Consider the following 16,948-nt stretch of genomic DNA (forward strand, 5'->3'; position numbering starts at 1 on the left):
GTCATCTTTCACACATGTCCAGCTCTTCTTGACCCCATTTGAGGTTTCCTTGGCAAAGATAATGGAGTGGTTTGCCATTTCCTTCTCCAGCTCATTTTAAAGATAAGGAAACTAAAACAAATTGGGTTAAGTGACTTGCCCATGGTCACACAGCTACTATCTAAAGACAGTTTGAACTCACTATTATGAATCTTCCTGACTCCAGGCCCAGCACTCTATCCAACTGCAACACCTAACTGCCCCTTTCTTTTCCAACTTAAACTCAAAAGCAATTTATACCTTCATTTCTTTATTTTCCACTCACTTCTCACCCCACCACTCAAGGAAAATTGCTCTTTCCAAGGTAAAAAAAACCCCTCCCTCTTAATGTTCTCCTACTACCCCTAACAGATCATTATTTATCGATCTCTTTTGTTGTTCATCTCTGTTCCATCCTATCACAGATAAGAAAACAAAGGTCCAAGGAAGGGAAGTGGCTTGTTCAAGGTCACAAAAATGGTTAATGACAAGAATGGGGCACTAGATCCCAAATTTTTTGACTTTTGGGGGGGGGGGAAGTGAATAAGGGAAATTAGGATGTTTTCTTCTTTTCAAATAAAGTCCAAAACAAAAATTTTCTCCTAGCTTTGCAGTGAGAGTGTGAAGGGGAGAGAAGGGCACACAGACACTATACTGAACTAGCCATATAACTGATAAAAGAAAAAAGGTTAAAAATTCAGTTAGGTTCTCCAACAAGCATAGTATCTGACTTAGTTTTACATTTAAGGCAGGATCTAGATAGTCAAAAAATTTAAATTCTAAGTTTTATTAAAATGCCAAAAATTTTAAATGAGCAAATGAGTCTTGCAAATTGAAAGAAACAAATATATACCATGACTGACCCAAACATTGCATACCCTTTGACCCAGCAATATCACTAGTAGGTCTGTATCACAAAAAGAGATATTTAAAAATGGAAAAGGACCTATTTGTACAAAAAAATATATAGCAACTTTTTTTGTTGTGGCAAAAAATTAGAAATTGAAAAGATGCACATCAATTGGGGAATGGCTGAACAAGTTGTGGCATTATGATTATAATGGAATATTATTGTGCTATAAAAAAATGACAAGCAGGATGCTTTCAGAAAAACCTGCAAAGATTTATAAAAACTGATGAACATTATACACAGTATCAGCAGTACAGTAATGATGATCAGCTATGAATGACTTAGCTATTCTCGGCAATATAATGATCCAAGACAATTCTGCAGGGCTTATGATGAAAAATGCTATCCACCTCCTGAGAAAGAAAAGATGGAGTCAATGCAGACTGAAGCATCCTTTAAAAAATTTTTTTCCTTGATCTTTTTAAAAATATCTGTTTTCTTTCACAACATGACTAATGTGGAAATGTGTTGCATGACAGCACATATTTAACCTACATCAAATTGCGTGCCTTTTCAATGAGAGGGAAAGAGAAGGAAGAATGAGAATTCAGAACTCAAAATTTTAAAAAGTGAATATTAAAAATTTTTATATGTAATTGGAAAAAAATTAACATATCGGTCACATTTTTCCTCAAAAGTCTTTCTTGCAAAACCTATAATCATATTCTGTGAACATTCATATAGTATATTATTTTCCTTTCAAAGATCTCATTTTTGAGGGGTTACCTACCTATAGTCAGACCATTACTATGTATGGTAAGAATAACTTTCAAGAAGTGCCCAATTCTCATAATCACAGTCAAAATATTTAAACTCTCTTTATTCTCCGTTTGGTATTAAGTCTCTTTTCAACTTGGCCCCTTCCTCCCTTTCCAATCTTCTGATACTTCGGCAGCCATCCTGACTAAATACTTTTGCAGTGGCTGCTCCTCATACCTGGAATGTTCTCCCTTAACTAGATAGTATATCTGGCTTTCAAGATTCAGCTCAAATACCACCTTTAAAAGGAGGCCTGGGGGCAGCTAGGTGGCGCAGTGGATAAAGCACAGGCCCTGGATTCAGGAGGACCAGAGTTCAAATCCAGCCTCAGGCACTTAACACTTACAAGCTGTGTGACCCTGGGCAAGTCACTTAACCCTCATTGCCCTGCCCCCCCCCCCAAAAGAGGCCTTCCTGTTCCCTGGAGCTATCTGAAACTTCTCTTCTAAGACTAACATTCTTTTCTACTCTGTAAGTATTTTACAAACTACTATTTATTTACATGCTGTCTCCCCCATTAGTATGTAAGCTCCTTAAGGGTAGGAACTGTTTTTGTGGTTTTGTCTTTGTATTCCCAGCGCTTAGCACAATGACTTAAGTGTTTATTGACTGACTGAAATATTAGATGAAAAATTAAAATTAAACTTATTATAAAATACAAGTCAATTCTTATTACAGTGTAAAAAGTCTGGAAAGACTGACCAAATTTTTGTTTTAGCACTAGACTTCAGCTATACCAAGTACAATTTGAAATCACTGGCTATTAGCCAAACAAGATAAATCTTCATGTCACATTGATATATATATATTCTTTTTTAACTGAATTTAACCTCTACCTTTACCTGGAATTCAGTATGCAATTTTATACATAAAAATAACATTACTGGGGTGTAGCTAGGTGGCGCAGTGGATAGAGCACCAGCCCTAGAGTCGGGAGTACCTGAGTTCAAATCTGGCCTCAGACACTTAACACTTACTAGCTGTGTGACCCTGGGCTAGTCACTTAACCCCAATTGCCTCACTAAAAAACAAAACAAAAAACAAAACCCATTACTGGCCTATCAATCTTTCCCCTCTATAATCTGTCCTTCAAACTGCTGTCAAATTGATATTTCTAAAGCACAATTCTAGCCCCATCATCTCTTGCTCAAAAAGTTGGTTGTTCCTTCTTAGCTATATAAAATGCAAACTCTTCTGTTTGGCTTCTGAAGCACTTCACAATCTAGCTCCAGCTCACCTGTATATCATTATTGCACATTATTCTCCTACAATCTACATTCCAGCCAAATTCGCCTGCTTTGCTGTTTCCCATATAAGACATTTCATTTACTGTCTCCATGCTTTTTCACAAATGGTCCCCCTAAGACTGGAATTCACTCCTTTTTTACCTCTGACTCTTCTAGTTTCTTTTAAAGTGCCATATTCTATAAGAAACCCATCCTGATTCCCTGTTGCTGATGCCTCACATCATCTACCTAAAAGTTACTTTGTATAAATTTTATATTTACTTTTCTGTGTATATGGGGTTCTTCTCATTCTTATATAATGAAGTCCTGGGAGAGAACTATTTTGTCCTCATATACATTTCCCCATCATCTACCACAATACCCAACACATTGCAGGCACTTAAAAAATGCTAGTTAAATGAAACATAATTTCAGATTTCACTGTGAATTTTTTCCTAGTATTCATGATGGAAGGGAAATACAGAGAGAAATATTATCCAAGTAATATAGATATGATACTTCACATATATTCGATCTGGTTTAATGTAATTGAAGGTGATATATGACAATGAAAAATTCATTTAAGCTGTAAAAATAGAACTTTAAAAATATTTATAATCCTATTCCAACTCATGAATATTCAACATAAAAACTTCTTGCCCATACAAATAGCTAGGCCATCCCACAGCTGAGACTGGATAATTTTGGAGTCCCAGTAAGCAAAGTGTCATCTGAATTTTCTTTCTTGAACACAGGGGACCATACACTTGTCCTTTTCTCATTACAGGCTTGACTGCCTAAGAGGCCATTTTTGTAACTGAGGCAAGGGGCAGAGCATGAATATGATTTAATGGTGTTAAGATTCCTTTCTTACTCTAAGACGAACTTATTTTCCTAAAGAAATGTTATTTGGTTCTAAGGTAAGATCACAGAAGCCCATCTAACCTTACAGCTGAAAAAGTAAACTAGAACTTGGAACACATTTTCCCACAGAAACAAACAACTCACTCACAAACTTCTGGAACACGACCATTTGCACACTGGGGATTGCCTACCTTGGCTTCACACAGACCCAACATTAAGATTTCAAATGTCAATACCCAACTCAGGAAATGGAAATGATAGAAATTTTAAGTAGACTATACAAGACATGTTATATTTTAGATTTTTAACAATACTTATACTTTTTTGTTTCTTTTCCTTCTTACTCTTTTCAATCTCACTAGGGCACGATGAAAGTAAACTAAACAGTTTACCACTAAATGCTTTGAGCTCTGAGAAAGGGAAATGCTCTGTGGACATATCATCATTTCTTTTGTTAAAACTATTGAAAATATTGACCCTGACACTTACTAGCTGTGTGACCCTGGGCAATTCACTTAACCCCCATTGCCCGGAAAAAAAAAAAGAAAAGGAAAAAAAGGGGGGGGGGGCAGCTATGTGGCATAGTAGATAAAGCACTGTCCCTGGATTCAGGAGGACCTGAGTTCAAATCCGACCTCAGACACTTGATACTTACTATGTGACCCTGGGCAAGTCACTTAACCCTCATTGCCCTGCCCCAAACAAAACAAAACAAAAAACAAAAGAAAATATTAACCTAAATTGCATTAATATCTGGGGAGTATTTACTGAATCTTCTACTGTACACTTTGAATGAACAAATTTTCTCTATCTTATCCAAGCCTAAAATGCATGCTGACCCCTGAAGTACTTTTACCTATACTTCCAGGTCAAATACTGTGGAAACAAAGTAAGCCAACATTCAGAAGTTTTGAGATTGGTGGAATTTAAGATCAAAGTTTAATATGCTGCTATATCTTGATTTTTAAAAATTATTTTCCTCAGGCCTTTTCTTCGCAGATGTCCCAGCTATACAAAGTTTTTATTTTAAAACCTGTAATAAAAGTGAAGAATGAAGATTTACAAAAAACTAATGATGTTCCTGAAAGACAAAGAGCTTTATTCTCGAAGTTTCATTTGGAGACCACATTATTAACCACCCAACAGGTGACAGGGCTGGGACATCTACCTGTAGCCCCTCCCACTACGTCCTGGAGTCCATCCCCCCCAACTACTCAACATCTACTCAACACCTGAGTAAGTCCTGAGTGAGAAAGGAGTATATTCAGATAAAAGAGACAATCTATGCAAAGTCTCAAAACAAGAAGATACAAGCATCAAGTGTGAGGAATACAAGTAGCTCAGTATGGCTGAACCACAGTTTATGTGGAGGGAAGTACTTGCTGTTAAGACTAAAGATAGGAAGAGACCAGGTTTTAAAAGGGAAAAGGCTTGGTGGATTTGTTTTGGTATTTTTGCTATTCTATTTTGTCCAAAGTAGTCTGACAGAACAAATAATATACACTTACATTGATTATTAATATAAAGTAGAAAGAGTAAGGTGATTTTTTCCTTTGATTCATATCTGTGATCTTATCTATATAGAAAATCTCTCTATTAATATAGATCAGTGGGGCAGCTAGGTGACACAGTGGATAGAGCACCAGCCCTGGAGTCAGGAGTACCTGGGTTCAAATCCGGCCTCAGACACTTAACACTTACTGGCTGTGTGAGCCTGGGCAAGTCACTTAACCCCAATTGCCTCACTAAAAAACAAAACAAAACAAAAAATATATAGATCAGTACCTGTTTTATGGCTGAAGACAGTTGCCTTAAGACACCAAGAGGATAAGTGACTTGTCTATGGTCATACAATCAGCTTCTGTCAGACAGTGGACTTGAATACTGTTCCCTTTGACTTGAGAAGACCTCTATTCTATTCCACCTTTTAACTTGGCTACTGGACTTTAAATCAATAATTTTCTAATTTTTTAAAAAACACAGCTCCTAATTAGCTACAGAACTATACCATATCATACTGAGAAAGAAAGGCCCTTGTAAGTTATCTAGTTCAGACCTCTCATTTTACAGATGAGGAAACCAAGGCCCACAGAGGTTAATTTGTTCAAGTTCACACAGCCAGCTAGTGGAAAAGCCACAACTAAAATTCAAGTCTCCTTAACAACAAACCAATGTTATTCCCACTACCCAAAATATTTCTTTGTATACACGGTTTTCAAACTCATATACCAAGAGTAATTTAATTTAGTTACAGAAAGAACATGGACTATCATTCTAGCAGCCATCATATAGCAAAGCACAGAACTTAATCTTGTGTTTGTTTGTTTTTTTAATTAATTAGTATAGCTATAGCTATATACACAAGTTTTGGGTAAGCACATGTTAATTTATTACTATTATGCCAATAAAGGATTGATCACGTGTCTCTCTAACTTCTCATGGGCCTCAGGCTGTGTGGTAAACAAAGTAAAGAGAGAGCTTCAGCATGCCAGTTAGCCAGTTAGCAGTTAGTAGGAGAAAAGTCTCAAAAGACCCGTGCTGTCTCCCAAAGACAGCATGTGGTCTCAAGGATACCCAAGAGTAGTCCAAGAATACCCAGATTACCCTAGAAGAACTGGCAAATCTCTATGACCCGCAACCCCTTACCCCTCTCTTCCAAGGGTTTTTGTCCTCTTTTGATTGAAGCTGGTCATTATACATTGATCAAAGCTAATTGGTTAGCATCATTCAATTCCATTGGTTGATATGACTAGAAGGTGGTCTACATTAATATGAACTCTAAAGATGACATCAAGGAAAAGAATGCAAAAGACCCTTACTCAAATTGCTTAAGTCAAAGTCCATTATCTAGGTGTGGTTTAATTCATCAGCCCTTCACAGATCTATACAAATGAATCTATCTCCATTCCTTTTGTTCCTTTGGGTTTGTCCCAGATGAGATTTGATGAAGTTTCTCAAGGAGAACTGGACTTTCTGGAGTGTGGGGGAGAAAGGACTGATCCCTGGGTCCCCCAAGAAATAGATTGTTAATAATTATTTTCTCATTGTTAAGGGCTAAAATTCTAGCTAAACTGTCTAAAATATCTAATGAGTGGTCGCCAATAAATTGTAAGCTTTAGCAAGAGTTAGACTTTTAAGCATTTATTAAGGAGAATAAGAATTTGGTAAAGAGAGAGAGAAAGGCCTAGATTTCTATCTATTAAAGGGAGAGCACATTTCTAGCTCCGCTCTCCACCAGAATCCAAAGGAAAGAGGGCGAGACAGTGCGCTAGTCCCTTCCTTCTTCCTCCCACTAGCCAACATCACTTCCTGATGCCAAAGAAAAGACTCCTGGTCTTGCCCTCAAAGACCTTTGCTTCATGGGCGGAACTCTTCTACAGTAAATCTCCAGCAGGTGGCGTCATTCCAATCGTTACATCATAATCTGAAAAGCTAATAAATTTGAAGAGCTTACTAATACAAGATGTCCCAAAAGTCTTATGCATGAAGATTTGAAGATACCCCATATATTAGAAGGCTCAGTTTTTACTGAAATGGTTTCCTCCTTACTATCATTTTCAATATTTTGCTAAATAATACATATCAATGCTCCACAGATTTTTCCATTCCTTCAGTCCTGTTTTAAAAGCCACAGGCTCAAAAATATGAATCTTATTTTACAGGAGACAGATGACCTCTAAGCCAGGAAGACCTGGGTTCAAATCTCACCTCTAACACTTGTAACACTGGATGAGTCACTCACCCTCTCGGTACTCGCTGCAATGCTCTAACACAGAGATGGTGCTAACTTTCATTTGTAGGTGGGAGCCCTCCTCATCAAGATTTCCCTAGGTCAATTAAATTAAAGATCTAGTAAAAGCCCTACCCTAAGAAATCCAGGCAATTCAATGGGTTTTATTATACAAACATACTAATAATTTCCTAAGAGCAATATTTCCTAAGGGCAGTGAGTAGGTCTATGAAACAACAAACTAACCATTTGAATTTGTCAGGCAGGTTGCCACTTAATGGTGAACAAGTCTATAGTTCCATTAGTCTCACTCATGCAGTGCTTAAGTTTTTATAGGATGATCATTCCTATTGAAATCATGATAACCATGCATGCATTCATTCATTCACTCATTCAGAAAGTACTACTATGTGGAACACACTGTGCTAGACACCAGGAAGACACAACCATAAATAAGACATGACACTGGTCCTATCATATCTTCAGGAAAAAATATTTATTCAACTACCAAGAACTTGTCACTTTTCCAAGTTCTTCAACATGGTACTTTTTATCTTAAATATGAATTTGCTAACACATCTGAATAATCAATATGAATTTTCACATTGCAATATAAATAATTTTTTTTTAATGCTGCAGAAGTTAAATATTATGTAAGGGCCATTCTGGGTAATAAAGGAAGGAGGCAAAATATCTTTGTCCTCAAGTCAAATTAAGTCAACAAACACTGATTATCTAACTAAAAATGAATAGTGCATCAAGCTAGGTAATTTGAGAAAATTCCCTTTTCCCAATATATTCAAGTATCTTTAAGTTCAAATCTGCTTAACAACAGAGTGGTTTAGCTGTGTGACCTTAGGCAAGTAGCTTAACTCCGACTGCCCCCCCCCCAAAAAAAGAGTGGTTACTCTAGTGAAGACAGCACAAAACCAAGAACAGTAAGAATCAAAAAGACCTTGAGTAGACAGAGCCAAAATGGCAGTTGTAGGAAACAGTAGAAGCAGCACCCTTTCCTCCTTCCCCATCAAACAACAACCTCCAAACAGCTCTAGAAAAGATACCAGATTGAATCCTGGTGGGAAAATTCAAGAAAAAGTCACAGTGAGTCATATTTCCAGCCTAGGTCAGCATAAGGAGACAAGAAGTCTATGACACTAGGAACAAGTCTGTTCACCAGAATAAGCAGTGGGCCTATAACCTTACCAGGGAATCCCCATACTCATACCAGGGTACTTCAAGAGGTTCTGGTGCCAACAGGCAGCTTTGTCACTACTACCTAAAACCAGGACACCATAATAGCTTTTTGTAATGGGATTCTTTTTTTGTTTGCTCATTTCCTGACCTACTTTCTGACTTTGAACTTCATGTTAGGGCCAGGCTCTGTGTATTTATGTAGGGGAGATCCTGGGGTCCTATTGCTGCTCTCTTGAGGTACTGAGTATTGTGTTGCTCAGGATCTCAGAAAAGCTCAGGCTGGAGACCTGAAAGCTGTCAGTGCTTCCAAAGTAGTCTGATATAAAGTCTAGTGACTGCCTTCTTGGTCTGAGTTCTACCACTTCTTGACCTGGGTTTGGGTGAGCAACAGTTGACTGCTGCTTGTCTCAGCCCTACTGAAGGCTGCTTTTGGTCTAGAGTTCTTGCCCTGTTTATTCTTCTGAAGGCTTCAGAGTCAGCATTGCTGTCCCTAAGATTCTGAACAACACAACACTCAATACGCCAAGAAAGCAGCAATAGGACTACCCTAGGACCTCCCCAACATAAATACACAGAGCCTGGCCCTAACATGAAGTTCAAAGTCAGAAAGTAGGTTGGAAAATGAGCAAACAAAAAAAGAATCTCATCACAAAAAGCTATTATGGTGAGAGGAATGCTCAAGACAAACTCAAAAGAAAAGATTGATTCCAAAACATCAAAGCCTCAAAAACAAAGCATGGGTACAAATTCAACTAGAATTTCTGGAAGAAATGAAGCAAGAGGTTATTTTTTTTAACTTTGAGAATGTTTTTTGTCAGTAAAATAAGAGCATGAGTGGAAAAAAAATTAGAACAAAAATTAGACCTAGTAAAGAAAAAATTGTAAAGGGAATTAACAGTTTGGCACAAAAGGTACAAAATATTACTTGAGCAAACAACACCCTGAAAATAAGAATGGACCAAACAGAAGCCAATGATTCCATGAGATAACCAAAAATATTTAAACCAAGTCAAAAGACCCCACCCCAAAAGAAGAAGAAGGAGAAGGAGAAGGAGAAGGAGAAGGAGAAGGAGAAGGAGAAGGAGAAGGAGAAGGAGAAGGAGAAGGAGAAGGAGAAGGAGAAGGAGAAGGAGAAGGAGAAGAAGGAGAAGGAGAAGGAGAAGGAGGAGGAGGAGGAGGAGGAGAAGAAAATGTAATGTACCTCACAGCAAAAAACAATTGACCTAAAAAACAGACCAAGGAGAAAAAAAAAATTAAGAATCACTGAACTACTTACATGCCATGACCAAAACAATAACCTAAACACCGTATTTCAAGAAATCTTTAAAGAAAACCTCATAGCACTCTTAGGGAAAAATAGGGGGAAAAAATCACCTCCTGAAAGAAATCTCCGAATGAAAATTTCCAGGTACATTATACCCAAAGTACAGAGCTTTCAGATCAAAGAAAAAAACACCACAAGCAGTCAGAAAGAAAAGATTTAAGTATAGAGGAGCCACAGTCAAGATCACACATGATTTAGCAGCCATCAGTATCAAGGAGCAGAGAGTTTACAATGCCATATTCCAGAAGGCAAAGGATATATAGGCTTACAGCCAAAAATAACTTACTCAGCAAAACTGAATAAAATCATAAAAGGGAAAAAATACTTTTAATGAAATAGACTAAAGCTAAGGATCCCTGATGAAAAGATCAGAGCTGTGTAGAAATTCTGAAGTTCAAATACAGGAATTAAGAAAAACCACAAAAAGGGAAACATGAAAAAATGATAAGGGCCTACACAAGCATAAATTGCTTCTAATATGGGGATATGATACATGTGTCCCCACTGAACCCTATCATCATCAGGGGTCACAAAGGAAGTCTAATTAGAAAGAAGGCATGGGAGTAGTTTTATCTTGATGATCTTAACACAAGAATGGAAAGAGAGGGAAAAAGGAATATAAGGCAGAGAAGAAAAGAAAGGTATGGGAAATTATCTCATTATCAAGGTATGCAAGTAGATATTTGTTCAAAACAAGAAGGTAGGGGTGGGAATCTCACTCTTACCTGAAATAGTCAAAGGAGAGAAAAATAAACATTCATACACATTACACATAGGGGGCAAAAATACAACTCACTCAGGGGAAATGGGAAAAGAGAGGAGGAATTAGGGAAGGGCAGTTCAAGGGAGAGATTAATTTTAAGCAAAACAAACTATGGATGTGCAAAAAACATTTATACCTCTTTCTGAGATAGAAAAATGGGAATCTGAGGGAATATCTATGAATTGGGAGTTATGGTATCTAAATGTGATGGAATTTACTGTGCTGTAAAAAATTATGGAAAAGATGGTTCCAGAGAAACCTGGGAAGACATACATAAACTGATACAGAGAAAACAGAACAAGGAGAATAAATTATACAGCGACAGCAATTTAGGAAAGACACAAAACTTTGAAAGAATTAGCAACTCTGATAAATGTAATCAGCAACAATGACTCCAGAGGGCTAATGACAAAACATGTTGCCCACCTCCAGATAAATGACATGGCCAATGTGGACATTTGTTTTGCCTGAGTGTAAATTTTTAACAAATATCTTGTTTTTCTTTAGTTCTCAATTGGGAGGAGAAAAGGAGGGAGAGACAGCAAATTTGTGCGAATTTAAAATATGTAACTGTTTAAAAAATCAAAATCAAAAGAAAATCCTTGATTCTAATTTAGATTCAGCCACTAACTTAGCTGTGTCAATGAATCTCACAGTGACTTGGTTTCCTAAACTCTTAAAGGTGTTGAACTAAAATGTCTTTAAGTTCTCTTCCAGTTCTAAAATTCTAAATTCCAAAATTCCTCCCAGACTTCATCCTTGAATTATTGTGCTGTTAATATGACAAGGACCTTACCTGTAGAGTAACTGATTTTGAACAGTTGTGCAGAGTTCATAGCATTTAGGAAAGTGTTTTCAAATAATTAGCTTAAAATGTTTCATGGCTAATTTCTTAGCCAATAAGTTTCTTGACTGGAGGTTGGATCAAGTCAAATAATTACTCTTGCTTTGAGCAAGGAACAAGGGATAGAAATGCTTTATAACAAGAAACAAGCCTCATCTACTTCCCAAATACTGGTGGTGGTGGTGGTGGTGGTGGTGGTGGTTTTTAAAAGGCATACTTTTTAAGAAACCAACTTTTAAAACATATTTAAAAGCTCGTTGTTGCACAAATAACAATACATGGCAATGATCATGCTATCACATAATATTTTAAACAATATTTTAAACTAAAAAAAGTGAGCTGACCTAAGCAAATAAAGATCACTTAAAATTTCTCTACAGGATAAAACTAACAGTTCCCATTCTCCCTACTAGGTATGGAAAAAGGAGACATTCTCAAACTGCATGCTGATTTCAAGTTGCTCCTAAGAATTCCTGAATGAGAAAATCCATCCCTAACTAAATACTAGAAGCACATCTCTATAAATAGGTATAACTGTAGAAAAGCTTATCAAACAACCAACCTTTTAAGGTAACCACTATCTCTAAGAAACTTCATGGAAATTCAATGTAAAGAAAATTTAACAAAAACTCCAACAGCAAACTAAGCAAAAATAGTTCATTTCCTGGCTTTAAACTACTTAATACTAAAATTCATTCATTCACATTTTCCACTAAACACAAGATTCCTTGGGCTATTCCTGAATGGGTCACCAAACTGGGAATAAGAAAACAAAAATCTATTCTCAGATCCACCAGACTTGCTAGGTAACTGTAAGTAAATCATTCACTAAGTTTCAGATTTTGCATCTATATTATGGGGCCATTATTTGCTGAAGATCACCTGTAAGTGAATAAAACAAAGAAGCCCCAGGACTAGCTTAATTCCCCACCACTCAAGCGACAGGACCTGTAAGAAATCTAAATCTCTAAATATAAATATTTGGACTTGGGTTTCAGAAGACCTGAATTCAAGTCCTAGCTCCTAAGCATCTAACATCTTCCTAATGTGACTGGGCCTGAGCCTGTTTCCTTCTGTATAAAATGAGAATATTTCACTCACTACATTGACTGTGAAGAATGGACTTTAATAAACCCTAACAGACTGTATAAATATTAATATTACTATTACTTTATTCTAAAAGTCAAATAATAAGTGTTCTTATTTTTATTTACTCTGGTATAACTAGTAACAAGAGGTTCTTTTTTTTTCTATCTTACCTTAACCATGCCTTGGGGTTAAATACTATACTATAAGCATATCAAAGAAATAGTTTCTGCATTATAAAATAATTATAAATTATAAAGTTTTAAGTACAAGCTATGTTATGTATTTACTAACTTGCATTTAGACTAGTACATATGTTTTCTTGCCACTTAAAAATACTTTTTCTTAATAATATGTTCCAATTCTGATGGCAAAAACAAAGCTCCTTAAGGTGGAGAGATGCATTAAAAGTTTGCCCCATGGCCTAATCCTCTCAGCAACTAAAAGGAGTGGCCTAGAAGAGACTGTTCCCTTTCAAAATAATACCATACATGCAGGTTTTACTTGCGTAATAGGCAAAAAGGCAGTTGTGCCCTTTTTTTTGGGGGGGGGGGGGGAGAGACTGATCCTAAGGTGGAAACAATTTTCCTTGTCTGATTGGTCAATTATACAGCTCATCAGATTTGGTTTTGTTTTTTAAATACTGAACAAAAGTGTGAATCCCATCCAAATAAGGGGCTGAGATGGGAGCAATGTACTGATGCGAGTGAAATCCATCTCCCCTGTAACACACCGCCCTCTCCCCTCCCGCTGTATGACAGACACTTGTTCGCTGCCCAGTGAGAGGCCACCTGCAAAGTTTCCTATTCTGGCTGAGGCAGGGAAGGACAGAGAAGGGCGCTAAATTCTAAGCCGATTCTGAGTGCCAAGCAGCATTCTCATCCCTGGAAATCCAGGTGACTAGGTAACTTGGCTGAGACTGTTGGGAGCCCAGATCATATGCCCTGTTTCTACCCAGAGGAAGATTGCCGGCCCTGCTGCGGTACTAGGGCCCACCCGCCCTACCGCAGTTCCCGGGCCCACTTAGCCGGCCGGCTTACAGCCACGCGGAACAACACTAGCAGGAAAACCCCCGGCTTTGCAGCGCCACCCTCCCCTATCTCAAGTACATACATACATACATACATACATACATACGTACACACATACATACACACACACACACACACACAGAGCAAAGCAAAACAAAAGAGGGCAGTGGAAGTCGCGTGTTGGACGGAAAGGAGGCGTTGCGATCTCTTCTCCTTCCTCAACCAGTACCTAATTCCTCCCCATTCCATACCCCCACTCCCCAACCAACCAAGTCGGTCCGGGGCCTGGTCACTTACTAGCTTTCCCAAGATGTGTATCTAAAGTGTGCGCTCGCGCGTGAACGTATTTGTGTGCTGCCTCCATGGCTGGGCCCGGGCCCGAAACCGGCAACCCAGGAGGCAAAGGCAGAGGCAGAGGCAGAAGCAGCAGCGGCCCTGGCTCAGAATCAGCGCAAACTCTCCCAGCCCCCCCAGCCCGAGGTAACGCAAACCGCAACACCCCACCCCCACCCCCCTGCCACCCCACAAACACCGCGGACCTAGACTCTAGTAGACTCCCCGGAAAACCACTAGTACCCATTGCCCGACTCTTGCCTGACACGGACACAGAAAAAACTATTACTCTTAATTGCTGTTCCTAACAATCTCTCTGCCCAACCAACTACACCCCAAAACTACATCCTCTTTTTCCTTTCGAAGTTCAATTAAACGTATTCCAATATACTATCTACCCTCTCACAAAACTACCTTCCAAGTGCACCCCAATAACCAATTGCTTTTCAATCACCACGTCTAAAAACCCCATTCCAACTCCTCATTCCAATCTTAATCATTTTAAATCCCTCCCCTACTCCATTTTCCTAAAATATCTCCCCCAGAAAATAAACATCTCCAAACCAACATCCTCTCCTATAGTCTATTTTACTACCTTGAAATTAGCATACTTAATTTCTTCCTAATTCTAGCTTCTTCATAAATCTCTTTAGACATCCCCCAATTATCTATACAAAACTCCTCCACAAATAACTTCAACAATCATCAGTTTTCTACTAAATAAATTCCTGAAGAAGAACATAGTCAAATACTGTACTTCACAAACATGGACTCTAATAACTAATGTTCCTGACTGCTCTCAATCCCTCTAATCTAGCCTCTCTCAATTTTACAAAAAACAAGCCCCATCTCTCCTAATTTTGGGACCCACAATAACCCCAATCAAATGATCTTCCACAATAACCAACCACTAAAAATATCTACCTCTTAGACATACCACCAATTACCCAACAATGACCTTTTTCAATAGTTTTCTAATAATTCACAATTTTGAATCATTACTTCTTTATCATTCAAAATCCCTACCACTAAATATTATTTTTCCCAAAGCCTCTGGTTATGGAACTTAATCAAATGAACAATTTCTCTAGATCGTTTTACATACCAATAGTTACATAGCAGGAGCTTTCTCCTCCCCACACCCCACTTCTATCTTTGTATTCCCAGTATCAAGCACATTGCCTAGTAGCAATACAGTAATAGTAGGTACTTAATAAATGCCTGTTGGTTGCTCTGCTAACTAGCTGTGATTTGAGCATATTTTTAAATCTGCAAAAATGAAGAGTTGACCTGGCATAACATGAAAACTAAGACTCAGAAAGGTTAAGTGACTTATCCACAGGCAGGCATCTAGTAAGTATATTTTAAGTGGAGGGAGTAGGGAAGGGGATGTCATTACACTTCAGAGCATGGTACTTTTGGCTAGAAGGGACCTTGGAACCATCTAGTCAAATTCCTTTCCTTTCATAGATGAGAAAACTGAGGCCTAGCATGGGGAAGTGACATAGGAGGGCTACATCAGGGTCTCAGCCTCCCAAGATCTAAAATTGTAACTCTCAAATTCTGAGTCTTCTATACACCCACAGAAAGGAAGGGACCAAGAAAGTATAACACTAATAAGCATTTTCTTGGTTGTTAACTTCTAACCCTATACAGAAAATACCTCTGTCTCAACCTACAATTCCAAACAAACTCTACCTTCCCATTTACTTTTCCCTAAATATTGTCTTCAAATACCACCTCAATATCTCCCTCATAAGCTCTCCCAGTACCTTCCTTCACAGATTATCTTCACTCAGTCAAATCTCCTCCCTGACCCTCAAACAGATTCTGGTCCAAACTGGAGCCAGACACACTCTATCTGAACCCAGACTGATCCAGTATTTCTTCTCTGGTCTGCATTGAAAGGTCTGGGATAATTCAGGGAAGAGCTTGAAATCAAATCAAAACCTTCAGGTTCTGGAATAGCCCCAGGTTCCAAATTTGCTTCAATAATCCATGACTGGACCAGATGGCCTTTGGCTTCCCCCAGAGTGAATAGGTACCCTGAGGCTAAACACGAACCAAATTAATACTAAGGGTGGGCAAAAGGCCCAAAACAAACTATTGGTGGTTTTGCCACATTCTTCTCCATATCACTTCATACTTCCATGCTAAACCTGTCCTTTTCCAGACACACTATCCACCCTAACATCCTAAAACACTGAGACAGTCTTCATCTGGCATAGAGAATGCTGGGAAAGTGCCCTAGGTGAGAGTACTGGAAGGTCTGACAACTTGAAAACAGAAAATCTGTATGGGAAAACATCATAGTATGCACCTTATAAATAGGACAGAAAAAAAGAAACTAAATATTTTAATAATAATGACCAAGCTTAGTCTCAGGTGGAGAAAATATACCCTCTTTGCATAGATGAAGGGGCTATGGCTTTGGAATATTATCTGTACTATCAGACACCACTGATACACTAATTAGTTTTGCTAAACTAGTGGGTTTTTTTCTTTTTTAAAATATTTATCACCAAATATAGCTAGATGGGGAGGGAGAAAGGGAGCAATGTATTTTAAAGTGAAGGTAATGTAAAAACAAAAGAGATCAGCAAAAATAATTGTTTTTTTAAAATAGCCTGTCATGTTTGAGAAATGGTATGTAAATTTATGTGGCCTGGAACAAGGTTAAGAAGTCAGAATGAACACTGATGAAAGGACTCAAACTCCTAAAACCATGGAAAGAACTGAGAACCTTCTGTAGGGTTTTGGGTGGGGGTTTTTTTGGTTTTGGGTTGTTGTTGTTTTTTCGGGGGGGGGGAAGGGTGAGGAGAGGCAAGAAAGGATAGAAAGGGATGATCGATAAATGTCTATTTTG

The 16,948-nt window shown here is 38.1% G+C and overlaps 1 protein-coding gene across 5 annotated transcripts in view; it reads right to left on the reverse strand.

Annotated features, from left to right (window-relative positions):
• The window catches only part of ZNF148 (zinc finger protein 148), a 151,553-nt gene that overhangs the window by 121,361 nt on the left and 13,244 nt on the right, over nucleotides 1-16,948 (reverse strand). The window contains exon 1 of one of the 5 annotated variants that reach the window (XM_043991940.1): nucleotides 14,047-14,108. The exons of the other annotated variants lie outside the window; for them this stretch is intronic. The gene's annotated coding sequence lies outside the window, so the exon portion shown is untranslated. Of the gene's footprint in view, nucleotides 1-14,046; nucleotides 14,109-16,948 lie in introns of those variants that run through there. 5 annotated transcript variants of the gene reach the window in all.

The sequence above is a fragment of the Dromiciops gliroides genome, chromosome 3 (genome assembly GCF_019393635.1).
Source record: "Dromiciops gliroides isolate mDroGli1 chromosome 3, mDroGli1.pri, whole genome shotgun sequence".
Classification (NCBI taxonomy): domain Eukaryota; kingdom Metazoa; phylum Chordata; class Mammalia; order Microbiotheria; family Microbiotheriidae; genus Dromiciops; species Dromiciops gliroides.